Source organism: Galeopterus variegatus, unplaced genomic scaffold, assembly GCF_000696425.1.
Source record: "Galeopterus variegatus unplaced genomic scaffold, G_variegatus-3.0.2 Scaffold2744, whole genome shotgun sequence".
In the NCBI taxonomy this organism is placed as follows: domain Eukaryota; kingdom Metazoa; phylum Chordata; class Mammalia; order Dermoptera; family Cynocephalidae; genus Galeopterus; species Galeopterus variegatus.
In genome coordinates, this window is record NW_007728855.1 from 73,406 (window position 1) to 95,514 (window position 22,109).

At 34.7% G+C, this 22,109-nt stretch overlaps 1 pseudogene; it reads right to left on the minus strand.

The window, feature by feature from the left end:
• Positions 1-572: 572 nt before the first annotated feature.
• LOC103598800 overlaps positions 573-22,109 on the minus strand; it is a 36,862-nt pseudogene continuing 15,325 nt past the window's right edge.

Below are 22,109 nucleotides of genomic sequence, written 5' to 3' on the forward strand. Positions count from 1 at the left end.
ACTTATCATTTCTTTGTGTTAAGAACATTGACATCCATTCTCCTAGTAATTTCGAAATATAGAATACATTATTATTAAGTACAGTCACAATAGATTGCCAAGATCACCAAACATATTCCTCCTGTCTAATGAACCTTTGTATCCTTTGACCAACATCTCCTTTTCTTCACCCATCCTACCCCTCAGTCTCTCATAACCACCATTTTACATTCTATTTTTATGAGTCCAACTACTTCAGATTCCACATACAAGATCATGAAATGTTTGTCTTCTGTACCTGCCTTATTTCTTTTTTTTCTGCATGAATTCTTTAATGTTCAATAAGGTTAGAAAAGTGCCAAAAATGATGTCATTTTCAATATTTGCTAGACTGAATTATCTGATGTCAAGAGAAATATGTGCTTTTATTAAAGGGCTTCCAAAATGTACTCTACTCATAGGATGTTTCTCCAACATGATTTTTCTTGGGCTGAATAAGCTGAGTCAACAAATAAAGTGTATATACCTTATTCTATTTAGAGGGATTATTAACAAGATAAATTCTTCCTATGCATTTCATATATTTTGACTTATCACCAATACAAATTTTGATGCTGAATAAGTTATGAGCCATAATTAAAGTTCTTTCCACATGCCCTATATTCATAGGGTTTCTCACCAGTATGAATTCTACGATGACTAATAAATTGTGAACTCTGAGAATAGGCTTTCCCATATATCTTACATTCATAGTGTTTCTCCCCAATATGAATTCTCCGATGTATAGTAAGTAATGAGCCAGAACGAAAAGCCTTTTCACACTCCTTACATTCATACGGTTTCTCACCTGTATGGATTCTTTGACGCTTAATAAGTTGTGAGCTCTGATCAAAGGCATTACCACATTCGTTACAGTCATAGGGTTTCTCCCCAGTATGAATTCTCTGATGTTCAGTAAAGTTCGAACCACTACTAAAGGCCTTCCCACATTCTTTACATTCATAAAGCTCCTCACCAGTGTGAATTCTGTGATGTCGGGTGAGGTCTGAACCACAGATAAAGGTTTTTCAACATTCTTTGCATTCAGAGTGTTTCTTGCCAGTGTGAATTTTCTGATGATGAGCAAGTCTTGAGTGATGTCTAAAGGCCCTTCCACATTCCTCACATTCATAAGGTTTCTCAATAGAATGAATTATCTGATGTGTAGTAAATTGTGAGCCATGTCTAAAGGTTTTCCTATATTCTTCAGATGTACAGTGTTTTTCTTTATTATTAATGATTTTCTGTAAGGTAAAGGATGGATGCTGACTGAAAGTGGGCACGTCTTCTTGAGTAAATATTAGTTGACTGAAATGTCCCTCCTAAGAGCCATGTTGTTTCTCAAACCAGCCGTTACATTCCCAATCATCTCTGAAACTAGGGCACTGAAGGTCATGTCTAGTAAGTCTGTCCATTATCTCCCACTGGGCTGACTCTATTTCATAAATTTCCTTCCTCAGAAATAGTTTCTTGTTCTCACATCTTGATTCCAGGACTGGCCACTGGCCTCTTGTCAGTTCTCTGTCAACTGACCAGGGCTCCTTCCCTTGCTCCAAGTAGGAGGTCACATTTGCTTTAGAAATGGAAAGTCCCATTGAAACCAGGTTTCTGTAATTCTCCACCATTCCACCTCTGTATAAATCTCTCTGATCAGCATTCAGGCATTCCCACTCCTCCTGAGTGAAATCTATGGACACATCACTGAATATCACTGATTCCTGAGCCACGGCTTTGATATTTGTAGAAAGGACCTCCTCCGAGGTCCTCTTCTGGAAAAGGGAAGAGCTCAAGCTTCCGAAGCTTCCAAAGAAGCAGAACCGTCCACAACGCTGGAGTGATGCTGGTGAAGCCCTTAGAGTCCTGCCAGCACGTTACTTTGAGGCTGAATTCCCGCGAGAAACACGGTCAAGCCGAGGAGCCCTGGGAAATGTAGTCAGAAACATAGCAGCGGCAGGCAAGATGGTTCCCAATTATCAGGCTTCTTGTCCTTGCTTAGCTGCAGCCCTGTGGAGCACTGCACCCCTTATTGAACCTCACCCAGAGGCCTCACGTATCCCCGAGTCAGCCTTGGGCCATGGCTCCCAAAGAAGGCCATTCTGGCGTGTTCGAGATGGGCTAACTTCCCTGCCCAGCCCCACTATCTGTAGCTGCTGGACAGCTTCAGGAAGACCTGTGCCTGCCTTATTTCATATAATGTCCTCTAGACATTTGTCCATGCTGTTGCAAGTAACAGAATTTTGTTCTTTTTTAAGGTTGAGAAGTATTCCACTGTGTATATATACCACATTTTTTTTTTTTATCCATTCATCTGTTGATGAACACTCAAGTTGTTTCCATATCTTGGCTATTGTGAACAGTGTTGTGTAACTCAGCTTTACTCTACTTAAATTGGGAGCCCAGTTATTTATTAATTTATTTGTTAGTGTTGTAAATCACTGATTCACACAAGGATACCATCGCTTTATGCTGTATTATTTCAGAGAAATTTATGAACCTTGATACTGTACAAGTTCAAGTTAGTTTGGTATATACAGGTATCTGGGTTTTGTTCAGTACAGTAGTATTTTAAATTGTTTTAAAGTTTTATATTTATAAAAAATCAAATTAGTAGTTTAAAAACATAATTTTAAATTATGAATGCTGAGGCTAAAAATTAGGAATAACTTTCTGGTTCTTATTTGGTCAAAGAAAGGGTAGAAAAAGACTCAACAGAATATAGAAGGCAACAAATTTACTTCTATTTAAAGCCAATAAGCTGTATCTTTGATAATATTTTTAAATTATTCTTTCTTCTTGAACTTAATGTTGTGTGTTTTCTTGCTATTTGATTTTATTGTAGACCCAAAAGAGAGAAAGAGAGAGAGAGTGAGAGAGAGAAAGAGAGAGAGCGCCAGCACAAGTGAGCTCTGGTGTCTTTTCTTATAAGGACACCTGTCCTATGGGATTAGGGCCCCACCCATATGACTTCATTTAATCTTAATTACTTCTGGAAAGGCCCTGTCCCCAAGTACTATCACATTGCGGTGGGGGGGTGTCAACATGTAACTTTGGGGAACACAAATATTCAGTGCATGACACAAAGATAATCATGTGTTCCAGTTTACCCAAGAAAGTTATGAATGTTATGAATAATAACATGATTTAATTACTGAAAGAACCGTCTCCCCTTTCACTATTGAAATTGACCTGATGTGCATGACAAATTGCATGGGCTCCCTAAGAAAAGATGCATCAATGTCCTTAACGGAGATTAACTCAAAATAGTGTGAGGTCACAATCAAATTGGCCAAGTTCCATGGAGTAAGTTCAACAGATCTGAACCCACGTTTCTGACTGAGAATTGGGGATTCACTTGACTTCGTGGTGCAGTCGACAACATGTGAAAGCTACTGGCAGCGTGGGCACACAGTTGGCACACAGCACTCCATGACTTTTTTTTTTTAAAGGAGAGTGTTTTCAATCAGGAGAGATCGGAGCAGCCTCATAAGAGATGTAGCTTGCTCTGAGCCTTGAGGTGTGAGTAGAAATTTGCTGAGAAGAACAGAGTGCTCTCAGGAGAAAAAAATCTGGGTTATACCGTAGAGTGGGAAAATGTTAGCAAGGATTCTGGTGCCCTAAGAAGCCTGTGCTCATACTGGCATAGGAGGGAGATAGGCAGATTAGTCAGAACGAAAGGTGGGGACCAGCTTCTGAGGGCCTGAGCACCATGCCTGAGTTTGGGCTTTACTCTGTATGGAATTTGGTAGCATCTCAAGCTTTCGTGAAGGAGAGTAGTTTGACCTAACTGAAGCTTAAGAAAAATCACTTAAACAGAAATACGTTAAATTGATTTGAGTTGGGAAAAATCAATGGTGGAAAGAATAATTGTAAGGTGATTTCTATTTATCTTTTTCATTTTGGTGATTGTAGCAAAGTTTTGAAATACTTTTTCTTCGTCATATTTGCGTGGTTTCAAAATTCATAGAATCTTTTCTAAGGACTGTATTATGAAGAATGTAATAGGCAGGGATGGTTTAAAACCACACAAATCCTTACTGAGATTTTCTTACATGTAGATGAATGTCAGAATAGCAAACTCTAACAAGAAACATCTCATTCTCATACATCTTATGGTCTGCAAATATCAATACTTTGGAAGGAAATCGTGTTATTAATGAATGATAAAATAAATATTGGATGATCATATATTATACAGTATTAGAAATATAATTTATATTTAGATATATATGCATATTTGTGCGTAGAAAATACTAGACATCTGCACACCAATTTGATAGTACACATTAGGGACTGGGTTTATAGGCTACTTTTTTCTTTGTGCTTTTCTGCCTTTTTATCCCTGAATGGCATTTAAAATGCAAACCTGGTGAGCTATTCAGCTATTTCTTTTTCAGAGAAATTCAGTGTGGCAAATAAAACCATTTCCGATAACTAAAATTTCTGTACATTTGGAACCCAAATAACCAAATTATTTTTTGTTTAAAATTAGCATTCAGACAGACACACTGTAGAATAGAAGAATAATCCATTTCCCCCTATTTGCTCTTTCAGCTTTAGCCATTGTGAGGAGGAGGCTGCACAGGGCAGTGAGTACATTTGGAACCGAAGGCAATGTTCTGAAGTTGTAGCAGTGAGATCATGATGCTAAGTACTGGAGTTTGCTTTCCTGACATGGATCATAAAGGATGACAGGTCATTTATTTAGCTTGTGTTTCATCCATATGTAACAAAATCTCAATAAGGATTTGCTAAAACATTTTTGAAAAAGCAATAATAAATATTTTTGAGAAAAAATGTGCTAAACAGAATTCAAAATGAGAATCAATCAGAGAAGAAAAGGTTTTCTTTAGAAAGTCACAAGCTGAACTTATTTTGGATAAAACTTCTATTCTCATTTAGCTTTGAAAGAGAGTGGGTACAGAGTTACACTCTATGGCTACGATGGGGTGGAATGAGATGAATTTATGAAATTCATAGGACTATAGGTTAGTTCCATTAGACACGAGGATACAAAGGAAATCAGATTTCAAGTTTTTTGGGGGAAACCACATTGGATTCTATACAGGAGAGACAAAGAAATGCGGAAAGAGGAAGGGATGAGGAAGGGAGGGCTTTGCAGGAGAAGAGGAGGGTGGACGGTGGGAAGGAATCTAATTTTGCTGTCTTTTTTAGTGTAACTGGTATGTGCCATTTCAAACCTTTGGATCCCATGAAAACAATTAGATTCCACTTAACCTTAATTATGTGTCAGCAGAGTTGTAGAGCGCTGGCCTGAGAGGAGAGACAGCCACCCCGATGTCACCTGTAATGATCCGAGGAGCCTACAACACTGTTGAGAGAAGTCTCCAGAGGCTCACCCGAGGTCTGTGCCACCGCTTACCTGGGTGTGATATTATGAGTTATACTTGGGGTTAATTATCAACCTAAAAAGATTTGTTGAAGAAAATTTTGAATTAATAAAATTCTTGCTCCAATTTAACAGTTTATTTTGATACAGGCAGCATATGGATATGTTTCTAGTCTGTCCTCACCTGCTGAATAGTTTTTGCATTAACTACCTCCTCCCAATATTAACCAAAGGCTATTTAAGAAAGTGAAATTTTTAATTTTGTTATTATTTTATGTTTCCACATGCATATTTTTATCTTCACGGAAATAATGTCCACTTTTATTCATTGTGGTTAAATTTAGTGAATTGCATAATTTCTGTTTGGGATGTTTGAAGTTTATTGTTCTTGGAAAATTATTAGTTTTGTAAGCCCTTTGAGCATTAAAATAAAATTTAATATCTCAGATTAGAGTCTACATTTTTTGATAAATACCTAGTAAACCCATAGAGTTAACTGGATGGCATTTTATTTTTATGATTCATTGGTGACATATAGAAATGTTAACAAGTTATGCTGTTATTGGAATTTGAGTCAATATTTCCATGCAGTGAAAAGAGACATTGTACTATATATTTTAATATTCTGCTTGAAGATGATCAGATTCTCATTTGGAAAACTAATTCTATGCTCTCAATATAAAATAACCTTTTTTATGGACTCTGATTTTCTTCTGCCTTGAAGCTTCCTCTATTGGATATTAACAACTTGGTTTTATCTCTCTTCATTTTCTAGCAAATTTTGTTCCACCCCAATATCTTTATTAAAGGTAGATTTTTATATCACAAGTGTGTGTGTTTCTAAGCCTAACTTTTGAAAGAAAGAAAAAACTATAATCATGTACAAGTATATTCTCAACACCAGATATGGATTATTAAATTTGTATATACAGCCTTCTAATCTGTAGGGGAAAAAATAACATAAATATGGGGGAAAAGGGACAATACTATTGGTTTTGGCCATCAGATGATTGTTTACGTGAAACGCATTCTGTAAGAGTCTAGGGTAAGGAGCTCTCCCTTACAACCAGCCAGGCCCCAGCACTCCCTTGTTCCTGTTACATTCTGGCTCCTTCCACAACCTTGATCAGCCTTTGCCCAAGTGTGTGAACTCCACCTTTGCTGCCTTTTTTTTGTGTTGGCCAACCCTCAGGCCCAGGGGGAGCTCAAGTGTGCCTCTGGGGTGTCAGGATAGGGCCTATGTGCAGGGAATTCTGAACCCTGCACACCAGAAGTGTATCTGGAGGGAATTTGCAGGTGTGGCAAGGCCAGTTCCCCGGAGCCAAATGACCAAAACACACACAGAAACACAACTTTAATAGTATAATGGAATTATTGGCAGTTTGATAAGGTAAAAAAATATAGAAATTTCCAGGTAATACATTGAATAAGAAATAAAACATCTGAATGGTTGTCTTAAATCAATAGATACACCTTGTTTTTTTGACAGACATGGTCAATATGTTAAAGATTGGCAAATAATAAATTCCAAAATAGATACTGATTTAAATTATAAAAATCTTAAAGGGCAACTTGAATTTTAAAAGGTGATTTCTGTTTTAAAGTAATCTGGAAATGCTTAGTATTTTTATGGCAACTTTCCATTAACACTATTACTAACAAGGCTCATGTATATAACACATGTTATTGGGAAATAGAAACTGATTCACATAACTTAGAGGAAAATGTGGAAAGACACTTAAAAGACTTAAATATTTTTAAATGACTTACTCCACAATCCCACTTACAGGAATTTTTTTTCAATTGAAACATAGTTGACTGTACATATCTGTGGGGTACAGAGATGAGTATCAATACCTGTGTGCAATATGTGATACTCAAATCAGGATGATTAGCATATTCTTCACTATGCAAAGTAATCATTTTTTATGGCCCCTTATCAATTTCTCCCTTGCCCCCCACCCCCTCCCCCTTTCCCACCTCTGGTAATCTCAGTTCCACTCTCTCCTTTTAAAAGATCAATGTATGGGCCGGCCCGGTGGCGCACTGGATAGTGCGCCACTTGGGAAGCGCGGCGGCGCTCCCACCCGAGGGCTCGGATCCCACATACAGACCGGTTCCCGCTCACTGGCTGAGCGAGGCGTGGGAGCAACACCAAGGGTTGCGATCCCGTTGCCGGTCCCCGGTCCGGTACGGGGGCAACACTGAGGGTTGCGATCCGTGGCTGGACACGGAAAAAGACAAAAAAAAAAAAAAAAAAGTGTCACAATAAAATGGATATGCTCTTTTCCTCTCCATCTTGCTTTACACTAAGTAACACTCTTACAAATGAGTTCAAAAACTAAACAGATTTCTGCCCTCTGACATCTTTCTAATGCATCACTTCAAAATTCGAATTTGTCTCTATTAATAAGTCTTATTAACGTCTAAAAATATATTTTTTTTATTGGAAAAATATAGTTTGTTAGGCCTTGGAAATTTGTGGCAGAATTATTTGGCCATGTTTTACCATAATCATTGATTCCCGTATGGCATGTTTTGATTACTAGATATCTTTCTTTATTTCTTTTTTCTAGGAATTTATTTTAAAGTGAAGAACATATATTCAAGAAAAAGCATTATAATGTGATTCTTAAAGAAAAAGCAATAGTATTTAAATGCTTATACAAATTTATTGACTCATAAAAAAAGAAAATCATGTTGTTCTATAAGAATGCTGTGTTTATATGTATGTGTGTTTATGATCTATTTTTAATTTTTTCAAAGTACAATATATTGCATGTATTATAAATATTTCAACTCTATTTTTCTCACCTTCTGTTTTTACTCTTTCTTTTAATAACTTCACAAATACTGAATCTTAAATCCCAAATACTTTAAAAACCAGTTTTCTCACTGCTATTTTGGAGAATTTCCAAATGGGGGAACCACTTCTATCTGCACAATCTATGTCTCTTGGTTCTGGCTCTTGGTATAATCACCAGTGCTCTTTTATGTCTTGTCATACTTGGCCCCAAGGACAGACAGCTGATTTTTCTTTCATTCATGAAGGTATTACTAACAGTGCTGTTGTATAAATTATCATGTACTGAATGTTGGATACAATAGAAGAAGATTACAGGATAATGTAAAATGGGAAAGCTTCTCCATTTGAACATCAGTCATCTTAAAGTTCCTTGGCACACACCATATTTTTCTTATGGTCTATTAGCTGCATATTCCTTGGGTTTGCACATTCACTGTGGCATAATTACCTTCAGACTGACAGTTGAAAACTCCAAACTTTTGTAGCCTTTAAAATGTACATAAATCTGGGGCCAACCCCGTGGCTCACTCGGGAGAATGCAGCGCTTGAAATGCAGCGGTGCTTCTGCCGTGGGTTTGGATCCTATATAGGGGTGGCCGGTGAGCTCACTGGCTGAGTGCGGTCACAAAAAAAAAGGACAAAAAAAAAAAGTACATAAATCTGTTCATTAATCTGGAATAAGCCTAATAAATAACTTTAATAATCCAAGAAGCTCACTATGTCTGCCACAATCATTTTAGACTATTCTAATACATTCTAGACTATAGTAAAATGTACTATATTTACTCCTACTTTGCATGCAGAGAAAAATGACTAGAATATCATACATCCATATATGAAAAACTCACCACCAACCTCATCCTAAAGGGGAAAAGATGAAAGATTTTCCTTTAAGAACAGGAACAAGACAAGGATGCCCACTCTCACCACTTCTATTCAACATAGTGTTGGAAGTACTAGCCAGAGGAATCAGCAAGAGACAGAAATAAAGAGCATCCAAATTGAAAAACATGAAGTAAAATTGTCACAGTCTGCAGATGACATGATCCTATATACAGAAAAATCCATAAGCACTACCCCAAAGCTCCTATAACTCATAAATGAATTCAGTAAAGTATACAAAATCAATGCACAAAAATCAGTAGCATTCTTGTATACCAACAATAAAAAGCAGAAAAAGAAATCAAGACAGCATGCCCATTTACAGTAGCTACCAAAAGGATAAAGTACATAGGAATAAGTTTAACCAAAGAGGTGAAAGATCTCTACAATAAGAAACACAAAACTGTGCTGAGAGAAATTAAAGAGGACACCAAAAGATGGAAAGATATTCCATGTTCATGGATTGGAAGAATTAACATTATGAAAATGTCCATATTACCCAAAGCAATTTCAGATTCAGTGCAATCCCCATCAAAATACCAATGTCCTTCTGCATGGAAACAGAAAAAACAGTCCTGACATTCATATGGAACAACAAAAGACCCTGAATAGCCAAAGCAACCCTGAGCAAAAAAAATAAATGAAACTGGAGACATCACACTATCTGATTTCAAATGATACTACAAAGCTATAGTAACCAAAACAGCATGGTACTGGTATAAAAAAGAGACACATGGACCAATGGAATAGAATAGAGAACCTAGAAATCAACCGTTTTACATACAGCCAACTGATCTTTGACAAAGGCACCAAGAACATACATTGGGGAAAGGACAGCCTCTTCAGTAAATGGTGCTGTAAAAAGTGGATATACATGTGTGGAAGAATGAAACTAAACCCCAACTTTTGCTATATACCAAAATCAACTCAAAATGGATTAAAGACTTAAGTATAAGACCTGAAACTATAAAACTTCCAGAAGAAAACATAGGGAAACATTTCAGGAGGTAGGACTGGGCATAGAGTTTTTGAATAAGAACCCAAAAACACAGACAATGAAAGGAAAAAAAAATGGTATTCTATCAAACTAAACAGCTTCTGCACAGCAAAGGAAATGATAAAGAGTGAAAAGACAACCTACAGAATGGGGAAAAATATTTACAAACTATACATCTGACAAGGGACTAATATCCAGAATATACAAGTAACTCAAACAACTTAATGTTAAAAAATCAAGTAACCCAATTAAAAAATGGGCAAAGGAGCTGAATAGACATTTCTCAAAGGAAGACTTACAGATGGCCAACAGACACATGAAAAATGTTCAGCATCACTAATCATCAGGGAAATGCAAAACATATTGAGATACCATCTCACCCCAGTTAGACTGGCTATTATCATAAAGACAGAGAACAACAAATGCTGGCGAAGATGTGGAGAAAGATGTCCTACACTGCTAGTTGGACTGTTAATTAGTACAGCCATATGGAGAACAGTGTGGAGGTTTCCAAACAACTATAGATAGAAGTGCCATACCATCCAGCAATCCCACTACCAGGTCTATACCAAAAGGAATGGAAATCATCATGTTGAAGGGATACCTGCACTCCCATGTTTCTTACAGCTCTATTTACAATAGCCAAGATATGAAACCAACCTAAATTCCATCAGCGGACAACTGGATAAGGAAAATGAGGTGTGTGTGTATATATATATATACACAATGGAATAAAAAAGAATGAAATTCTGCCATTCGTGGCAACATGGATGAGTTTGTAGAAAATTGTGTTAAATGAAATAAACCAAGCACAGAAAGAGAGATAGCATATGTCCTCACTCATATGTGGGAGGTAAGTAATGAATTAATAGAAAGAAAGAAAGGAAAGTTGAGAGAGAAAAAGAACAGTTATAATAATATGTTGAACACAAAACAACTAATTAGAAAAAATAAATTCTATTGATATACAGTGGAGCTAAGCTCTTATAATCAATTACATTTCAATAAAAAATTATAGCAAAGTCCACTATTATCAATGTTTTTTACTTTCATTAATTGTGCTTTTAGTGTTGTTTCTAAAAATTCATTGCCAAACCCAGGGTCACCTACATTTTCTCCTATATTATCTTCTAGAAGTATCATAGTTTTACATTTTACATTTAGGTTTATTATTAATTGTGAATTATGTAGCAATAACTCTTCTCTGTTGATATTTCTTCTGGCATGGACTTATTTATCTAAATATGCTTTTAATCAATTCCAAAAATCAGATGACAAATTTCTATATAAAGTATTAAAGGCTGTCAATTTTAGACAGATTATTTTTAAGTATTATAAATGAAGAAATTTCAATGTTGTTCACAATATGCTGGGATATTTCCATTTGAATCCTATTCCAACAAGAGAAATAATTTTGAAAAGTAGATCTGTATAAATTCTGAAATCCAGGGTAAGATACGGAAGTCTCTTTTTTTTCATATTTATTGAGCTTACTAGAATATTAAAGTGCTCTAAATCAGCTGGGTAATCAGCATGGATAATACAGCCTTGTCAAACTACTATCCTGTACTGATTTTACTTAGGATTGTAAAAATTATACTAAAAATATCTGCCCCAGTTTTTCTTATAATAACCTTATAGGACATCAGTATGCATGCAAAAGTAAAATGTCTCTCTGTGGGGTGCAGCCTTTATTATAAATGGATACTATAAACTATTTCTTAAGCTGAGTTTCTGATTGACACTAGTAAGATGGAAGAAAGTAAGTTAGAAGTCTGCTCATAATTAAAAAGTATAATTAGTTTTAGCTGACTTTCACCATTATTAAATTTAGTTTTAAAATGCTACACTAAAAGAGAAAAATATGACCATAGAACTATGAAGTTATGGAGCCATTTATACTTTAAAATTTCAGTGCTTTTAATTATTTTTTGACAAAGAATTAAGCAAGATCCTAGACTCACTGCACTAGTGATTATAAATGCTGCCCTAAATTAGAACAGAATGTCCTGTTGGAGACTTTTCTATTTCCTCTAGAATTTTATCTTAGCAACCTTATTGCTGTATTATGAAAGTGTTTGGAGAAACAAAAAAGGGCGTATTCACAACACAGTTATTATTCATTATAACAAAAATGCTACGTCACTAAAGTCTTGCTATGTAAGGTAATGTGCTCAGTCTTTCATACACAGTCACACTTAGGACTCACATAGCCATGTAAGTAAGTAAAATAAGAATTCTCATGTAATAAACAAGGATATTGAGGTTGGATATACTAAATTTGCTCAGAAATTCACACAGTAAGAAAATGTCATGCCCTATTAGAGGCAAATGTTACGCCTCTAATATGGATGTATATGATTCAGAAACACTAAGTTTTATACACTGTCCTATTCTTTTTCTAATCAAAACCACTTTAAATAAGAATACATATTGCTGATAGTGCTAGCAATGACATTAATGATTGTCATTTTATAGGATCTCTCTAAATATTAATACTATTCATACAAATACATATATATGTATACATATGTACATATAAGATATATTATTACCATATATGTTAATACACTGTCTAAAGCCCTGATCTGAAACGTGTCAGTCTGTTACTGGATATACATACATGCCCACACAAAGGACTTTTCTTGAAGAGATTTTTATTTATTTGTATCATTTTATTTTTACAGTTTAAAATTGACTTAGAAGAAAACGTTGTGATAGTTTTCTTTAAATTTTTTAAAACAAAATATAACTAAACTTATTTAGATAGATGAATCTTTTTTTCAAAATTAAATAATTCTTACTAAAAAAGAGATAGGCAAAATGACAGCTACAGTAATATGAGTAAGTTTCACAGACAGACTTAAAATTCTAATATATGAAATAGATATATGTATGAAAAATTTCAAGGAAAGCTCAAAAACACCTCCCATAGCAGTCAGCTTGAAGGAATATTTGTTCCTTCAAACACTATAGAAAATAATAATTTTTTTCTTTTAGTGGTTTTCTTATGCTGGAAAATGTGTATTGAATGTGTGTCATGAGTAAAATACTCTGCTGGGGACTTCCACAAAGAATCACGATTAACACTTGCTTTCAGGTAGTTTACAGTGTAGTTGGGTGAATAACCTTGGAAGTGGTAAATGACAGATAGATGACCATGTCATCCTCATAAATGTATTTAGTAGCCCACAAGCCCTGTCCCCTCTTGAACGTTTATTTCCTCTTTTGATTTTACACCACCATTTCCACTGAAACCTAATTGCAAATATTACTGGTGCTCTTCTAATGGCACAATTCAGGATACACTACACCACCATTTCCACTGAAACCTAATTGCAAATATTACTGGTGCTCTTCTAATGGCACAATTCAGGATACACTACACCACCATTTCCACTGAAACCTAATTGCAAATATTACTGGTGCTCTTCTAATGGCACAATTCAGGATACCTTCCAGTGTTTTGTAATTCTCACACTCTAAGACTTCATTTGGCATCTGACCACTACCTATTTCTTTAAATTAATAGACTTATTTTGTAGAAGATATTTACAGAAAAATTCAGCAGATAGTAATTATCAACATCCCCCTACCCAAACACATTATATCCCCTATTATTGAAATATCCCATTCATATGGTACCCTTGTGATGATTAATGAACCAATATGTATATATTATCAAAGAACATGTATAGTGCATTTAGATTCCCTAGTTTTAACCTAATACTCTTTCTGTTCTAGGATCTGATCCAAATACCACATTACATTTTGTTGTCCTGTCTTCTTCAGCTTCTTCGGGCTGTGACATTTTCTCAGACTTTTCATTCTTTGATGACCTGACAGTTTTAGGGAGTATTAGTATTAGGGTATATTACAGAATGCCTTTCTACTGGAGTTTGTCTGATGGCTTTCTCGTGACTAGACGAGGTTTCTGGAAGAAAGACCACAGAGGTAAAGTGCTGTTTTCATCTCATCACAGCAGTTTACATATGGTTAACCTGATTTATGACTGCCGATGTTGGTCTGGATCCCTAGTGGAGATGGTGTGTGTCAGATTTCTCAACTGCAAACATCCTGCCCAAGACCCAGCCTTTTCATAGTGCACTCTTTAGAAGGAATCACTGTGTGCAGCCCTCCATTAAAGAGTGGGACATTATGCTCACCCTCCTATAGGGTTGAATATTACATAACTTGGAATTATTCTGTGTGAGATTTTTCTCTTTCTCACATTGATTAATGTATTAAATTTTTTCTTTATTTCAGCATGGACTCATGGATATTTATTGTATACTTAAGGTTATAATCCAATGCTACTTTCATTATTTTGTCACTCAAATATTTCCCAGATTTGGCCCTTGTATTTGCTCTGCACACCTTTGATAATGGCTATTGATGTGTCTATTGATTGATTGATTGATTTACTGACTGCCTTATTTGAGCCCTATCTAACATTCTGACAATACAAGGTACTCCAGACTCCACTTATATATATCCTGTCCCAATCTTAGATGCAACTGTTTCTCTGCAAAGCCTTGGTTCTTCTTTTTTCAGACTGGTTTTTAGAAAGCAAGATCCAGGCACTAGGTGCATTCAATGCTAGTAATGTCGTTCCTTTTAGGCCCTCTCAGCTGACAGAACAAAGAAATATATGTGTGTAACCTAATCTGCATCTGTACACATTTCTATATTTTTCCTGTAGGTAGCCATCCATATCCATATTAAGTTAAATATGAGTTTTTAATAGATGTCTGCATCTCTGATTATTACCACATTGGTCCTTCTAAATTCCTCCCCTTATCAATGTGTATATTTAACCTCCAACTGTGGGATACCTGGTTTCCATTATCTATCATTATTTACTAAATTGTCGAATTCCAGTATAGGCAGTATGTGAATTGTCAATCCCTACACCCAGGACAAACAACTTTACCTACAAGAGTACAGGACTTGAGGGCAGATCCTTTTCTCTTTAGACTTCATTCATTAACAGTTTCTTAAGTCAGGACCTCACTCCTCAGCCCTTTAGTGAGGTTGTTTAATGTGTTTGTACTATAGTTAGATCCTCTTCTCACAGTATGTATTCAGTCCTGGGAAGCCCTCTCCTCCAGAATGACTTTTTTAATCTATTTGCACACATTAAGGTTAGTCTTTGTCCTATAAAGTAATATGGATTTTGAAAAACACTTATTGTGTTATATCCACCACTGTAATATCATAGAGGATTGCTTCACTGCCCTAAAAAATCCTGTCCTTCGTTCACCTGTTCACCCCTCTCACCCTCCACCTGAGTCCCTGAAATTCACTGATATTTTAGTTGTCTCTAATCTTTACTAGAAGGTAACATAGAGGGAACAATACAGTATGTAGCCCTTTCAAATTGGCTTTCATCATTTTGTAATATGCATTTAAGGTTCATCCATGTCTCTTCTTAACTTGATAGCTCATTTTTTTATTGATACATAATACTCCATTGTGCAGATGTACCACAGTCCATTTATATGCTCATCCATTGAAGGCTGTTTTTGTTGCGTCTAGGTCTGAATAATTATAAATAAAGCTGCTATAAGCATTTTTTGCAGGTTTTGTGTGGACACACATTTTCAAATCGACTGGGTAAAATATCAAGGAGTATAACTGTTGAATTGCATGATATGAGTAATTTAGCCTCATAAGAAACTGCCAAACTCTCCCCCAAAATGGATATACCATTTTGTATTCTCATCAGTAATGAATGTGTTTCTATAGCTTTTCATTCTTTTCATAATTTGGTATTGTCATTTTTTAATTTAATTTTAGGAATTTAAATAGGAGTTTAGTAGAATCTCATTGTGGTTTTAATTTGAATTTTATAATGACAAATGATCCTGAGCATCTCTTCAGATGCTCGTTTACCATCTGTATATCTTCTTTGATGAAATGTCTGTTCAAATCCTTTGCCCATCGGGATGTTTGTTTTCTTATTGTTGAGTTTTAAGAATTCTTTTTATAATTTGTGTATAAATCTTAATAGATATATATTCTGTTAATATTTTACCCTAGTCTCTGGCTTGTCTTTTTATTCACTCAACAGTATCTGTTATAGAGCAAAAGTTTTAATTTTAATAAAGTCCAACATATTAATTTTTTGTCATGGATCCTGTTGTTGGTGTTGTATTTAAAAAATTGCCAACCCCAAAGTCGCCGAGATTTTCTCCTGTATTATCGTCCAGATGTTTTACAATTTTGCATTTTAAATTCATGTCCAGGAGAGATTTTGTCTAATTTTTGTAAAAAGTACACAGTCTTTGTCTAGATTCATTTTTTCTTTTGCATATGAATATTCAATTGTTATAATATTTCAACCATTTGTTGAAAGATCTTTTCTTTCTCCAATGACTTGCCTTTGCTCTTTTGTCAAAAATTACTTGACAATATGTTTTGGTCTGTTTCTGGGCCCTATAATCTGTTACATTGATCTATGTGGGTATTCTGTTGGCAATATTGCACTTTTATAGTAAGTCTTGAATTGAATAATGTCATCCTCCAATCGAGTTCATCTTCTACAGTAATGTGCTCGCTATTCTCTGGTTCTTGCCTTTCCATGTAAACTTTAGAATCAGTTTGTTGATAACCACAAAATAACTTGCTGTGATTTCAATTGCTACTGTGTTGACTCTATACAATAACTTTGTTAATAATTGACATCTTAACATATAACCCTTTCAACTCAGTAATATGGAATATCTCTGTTTATTTAGATCTTCTTTGATTTCTCTCAGCAGACTTTTGTAGCTTTCTTGATATAGATCCTGCATATATTTTGTTAGATTAATAGATAAAATCTTTTATTTTTAACAGCTGTATTGAGATATCATTGACATATAAACATTGTATATGTTTACGATGTACAAGCTGATGCTTAGATACATGTATGCGTTGTGAAATAACCACCATATTCCAGCTAATTAGCATGTATATCACCTCTACATAGTTACCATTTGTGTGCGTATGTGGTGAGATTTAAGATGTATCCTCTTAGTAGATTTCAAGTATACAACAGTATTTTTAACTATTATCACCATGCTGTAAATTATATCTCCAGAGCTTATTCATCTCACATAACTGAAACTTTGTACCCTTTAACAAATATCACCCCATTCCCCTAAACCACTGGCAACTCTCACCTGTTCTCTGCTTCTATAGTTTGACTACCTTAAATTCCACATAAAAGTGAGATCCTGCAGCGTTTCTCTTTCTGTGTCTTAATTAGTTATTTTGCTTAGAATAATGCCCTCCAGCTCCATCAATGTTGTCTCAAATGGCAGGATTTTATTCTTTTTAAGGCTGAATAATATTCTATTGAATATATACTCATATACCACATTTGTTTTATCCATTCAACTGTAAAAAGTCATTTAGGTTGGTTCCGTATCTCATCTATTGTGAATAATCCTGCAATGAACATGCAAGTGTAGATATCTCTTCAACATCCTATTTTCAATTCCTTTGTATATATTCCCAAAATTGGGATTGCTGGATCATATGATAGTTCTATTTTTAACTTTTGGGAAACCTCTGTACTGTCTTTCATAATGGCTGTACCAATTTACAATCCCAGCGGCAATGTACAAGGGCTACTTTTTCTCCATATTCTCACCAAACCTTGCTGTCTTTTGTCCTTTTGATAATAGCTATCCTGAAATGTGTGAAATTCTCACACATTTCAGGATAACACACTGTGGTTTTGATTTGCATTTTCATGATGGTTAGAGAAGTTGGCCATTGTATTTCTTTTTTTGAGAAGTACCAATTTAGGTCCATTGCACAGTTTTTTAAAATTGAGTTATTTGTATTTTTATTATTGAGTTACATGAGTTCATACACATTTTTTATATTAATCCCTTATCAAATATACAGTTTGCAATTTTTTTCCCATTCTGTAAGGTGACTTTTTATTTTATTGATTTCTTTCCTGGAAAGAAGGTTTTTAGTTTAAAGTAATCTCATCTTTCTGTTTTTGCTTTTGTTGCTTATGCTTTTGGAAATCATTGCCACGACCCATGTCAAGAAGGATTTCCCCTATATTTTCTTCTAAGAGGTTTATATTTCAATTTTTTTTGTTTAACTCTTTCATCCATTTTTAGTTGATTTTTTTTTATGGTATGAGATATGGATCCAATTTACTTATTTATTTTTTGTATGTGGATATCTAATTTTCCAAACATGATTTGTTAAAAAGACTATTCTTTTCCCATTGTGTGTACCTGGCACACCTGTTGAGGAACAGGTAACTGTACATGTGTGTGTGTTTCTGGGTTCTCTATTCTGCTCCATTGGTCTATGTGTCTGCTTATATGCTTGTGCCATTTTGATTACTATGGCTTTGTAATACAATTTGAAGTCAGGAAGTATGAGGTCATACCTTTGCTCTTGTTCAAGATTGCTTTGACTATTCAATATTTTTGTGGTTCCATATAAATTTTAGGATTGTTTTTCTATTTCTTTATAGAATGTCATTAAGATTTTGATAGGGATTGCTTCAGATCTGTAGATCACTTCAGATAGTATGGACATTTTAGCAATAGTAATTCTTTCAACCCATGAACATGGGATGTCTTTCCATTTATTTGTGTCTTCTTAAATTTCCTTCATCAATTTTTTTAAAAATTTTAACTGCACAAGTCTTTTACCTTTTTAGTTGTGTACTTTGGGTCATTTCTGATGTAAATAAGATTGTTTTCTCAATTTCCCTCTCTTGTAATTTTCTGTTGATGTACAGAAATGCCATTCATTTTTGTGTTGATTTTGTATTTTGCAACTTTACTGAATGTATTAGTTCTAACAGGTTTTGGGGGGAGTCTTTTGGGTTTCCCATCTACATGATCATGTCATCTGCAAACAGATAATTGTGTCTTCCCTTCTGATTTGGATGCATTTTATTATTTTTTTTTCTGCAGCTCTGGCTAGAACTTCCGATACTGGGTTGTATAGGAAGGACAAGAGTGGACATCTTTGCCTTCTTTCAGATTTTAAAGGAAGTTTTCAGTTTTCCCCCATTGGTGACATTAGCTATAGGTCTTTAATATGAGGCCTTTGTTGAGGTAAGTTCCTTCTATACCTATGCGGGGTGGGATGGGGGGAAGAGTGCATAGTTAATTTTCTTTTCTTTTTTTTATTTTCAATTATACCATATATTATTGTTAATGATAGTCATCATGATCTCTTGATCTTATTCCTCCTAACTAAAAATGTGTATCCTTTGACCAACAGCTCACTAATCCCCACTACTCCTCAGCCTCTGGTAACCACCACTTCTTTCTCTGCTTCCGTGAGTTCAACTTTTTTAGATTTCACTCATAAGTCAGATCATGCAGTATTTGTCTTTCTTTGCCTGGCTTATTTCGCTTAGCATACTATACTTAGTTGAGAGTTTGGGTTTTTTTTTTTTTATCATAAAATGATATTGAATTTGGTCAAATGCTTTTTCTGCATCTTTTGAGATAATTGTGTTTTTTCTCTTTTATTCTGTTAATGAGGTGGCATCTCATTGACTGATTCGCATATGTTGAATCAGCCTTACATCCCAGGGATAAATCCCACTTGATCATGGTGTATGATCCTTTTAATATGCTGTTAAATACAGTTCACTAGTATTTTACTGAGTATTTTCGTGTCTATTTTCATCAGGGATATTGGCCTGTAGGGTTTTGTTTCTTTGTTTGTTTTTTCTTTCTTCCTTTGTTGTGTTTTCTTTGTGAGGTTTTGGAATAAGAGTGATGTTGGCCTCATAAAATGAATTTGGGAGTTTTTTCCTTTCCCTCTATTTTTTGGAAGAGTTTAAGAGGGGTTGGTATTAATTCTTCTTTGAATGTGTGATATAATTCACCTGTGAAGCCCTCTGGTCCTGGGCTTTTCTCTGTTGGAAACTTTGTGATTACTGAGTCAATCTTCTTATATATTATTGATCTCTTCAGGCTTTCTTTTTCTTCTTGATTCAGCCATAGAAATTGTAAATTTTTAGAAATGTATCAATTTCTTTTAGATTATCCCATTTGTTCACATATAATTGTTCATAATAGTACATTATGATCCTTTTTATTTCTATGTCATCTGTTGTAATGCTTCCTCTTTGATTTATAAATCTTTTATTTTAAGCTTCTTTCTTTTTTTCTTAGTCTAGCTAAAGATTAGTTATATTTGTTTACCTTTTCAAAAAACCAACTCTTAGTTTTGTTAGAAAAGTTTTTCTGTATTCTTTATTTGATTTATTTTTGCTCTGATCTTTATTATTTCCTTTCTTCTGCTAACTCTGGGTTTGGTTTGTCCTTTTTCTTGTTCCTTGAGTTGTAAACTCAGGTTATTTAACTGAGATTTTTCTTCTTTTTTAATGTAGGCATTTAATTCTATAACTTTTCCTTTTGGTACTGCTTTTGAAACATCTCATAAGTTTCGGTAGGTTGTATTTTCATTTTTGTTTGTCTCAAGGAATTTTTTAAATTTCCTTTTGATTTTCTCTTTTACCCAATCATTAAAAGTGTGTTATTTAGTTTCCATGTGTTTGTGGATTTTCCTGTTTTCTGTTATTGCCTTCTTTTTTTTTTTTCCTTTTTGTCTTTTTTCCTGTCCGGCAACGGACCACAACCCTCAGTGTCGCGCCGTACCGGACCGGGACGGCAACGGGATCGCAACCCTCGGTGCTGCGCCCGCCCCTCGCTCAGCCAGTGAGCGGGAACCGGTCTGGATGTGGGATCCGAACACTCGGCGGGAGCGCCGTCGCGCTCTCAAGCAGCGCACTGTAGCAGTGCGCCACCGGGCCGGCCCTTCTTTTATTGCCTTCTAATTTCATTCCATTGTGGTCTGTGAAGATAGTTAGCATAATTTCAATCTTCTTAAATTTGTTAATACTTGTTTTAACAGGTGACTTATCCTGGAGAAAGTTCTGTGTGCCCTACAGAAGAATGTGTATTCTGCTGCTACTGGTGGAAATTTCTGTATATGTCTGTTAAGTTCATTTGGTTCATAGTATCATTCAACTCAGCTGTTTCCTTAGCAATTTTCTGTCTGGATATTCTATCCATTATTGAAAGGCCGGTAACGAAGTTTCTTAGGATTATTGTATTATTGTCAATTTCTCCATTCAGATCTGTCTGGTTTTATATATTTATATATATATATATAATATTTAATAATATATATTATTTCTATATAAAATATATATTAAGGTTGTTTGATGTTTGGCACATATAAGTTTATGACTGTTATATTCCTTGTTGATTTGAAATTTTATCATTATATAATGACCTTATTTGTCTTTAGTGGCACTTTTTGACTTAAATTCTATATTGTTTGATGTAAGTTTAACCACCCACACTCTCTTTGGGTTAACATTTGCATGGAATATCTTTTTCTATCCTTTGGCTTCAATCTATGTGTGTCCTTATATCTAAACTGAGTCTCTTGTAGTCAGTACATCACTGAATCTTGTTTTACCTTTTTTTAATCCATTCAGCCCCTTTATATCTTTTTATTGGGGGAGTTTAATTTATTTACATTTAAAGTAATTATTAATAAGTAAGGACTTACTATTGCCATTTTAAAAATCATTTTCTGTCTGTTTTGCAGATCTTTTGTTACTTTTTTCTTCTCTTGCTATCTTCTTTGGTTATTTGATGACATTTTTTGAAGTGGTTTGGTATGATTTCTTTCTCTCTCTCTTATTTTTATTTTTTGGCTTATCAACAATGGATTTTCTGTTCTTTATGATCATCATGAGGCTTGTATGAATCTTCTCATAGTTTTAACTGTTGATTTTAAGGTTCTCATTTTTTATATTCATTTAAATAGTATGTGTTTGTAATTTCAAGTTAAAAGTTTTTATTGCTGGTATAAAGCAAAGCAGTTGCCTTTTGAATATTAACCTTGTATTTTAGATGTTGACAAAATCACATCTTAGTTCTAAATTTTTAATTGCTTCTTTGAGATTTTCTACATAATATTTCATCTGCAAATAAAAGAATATTTATGTCATCCAAATGTATATATATATATATATATATTTTTTCTCTTTTGTTTTTTTT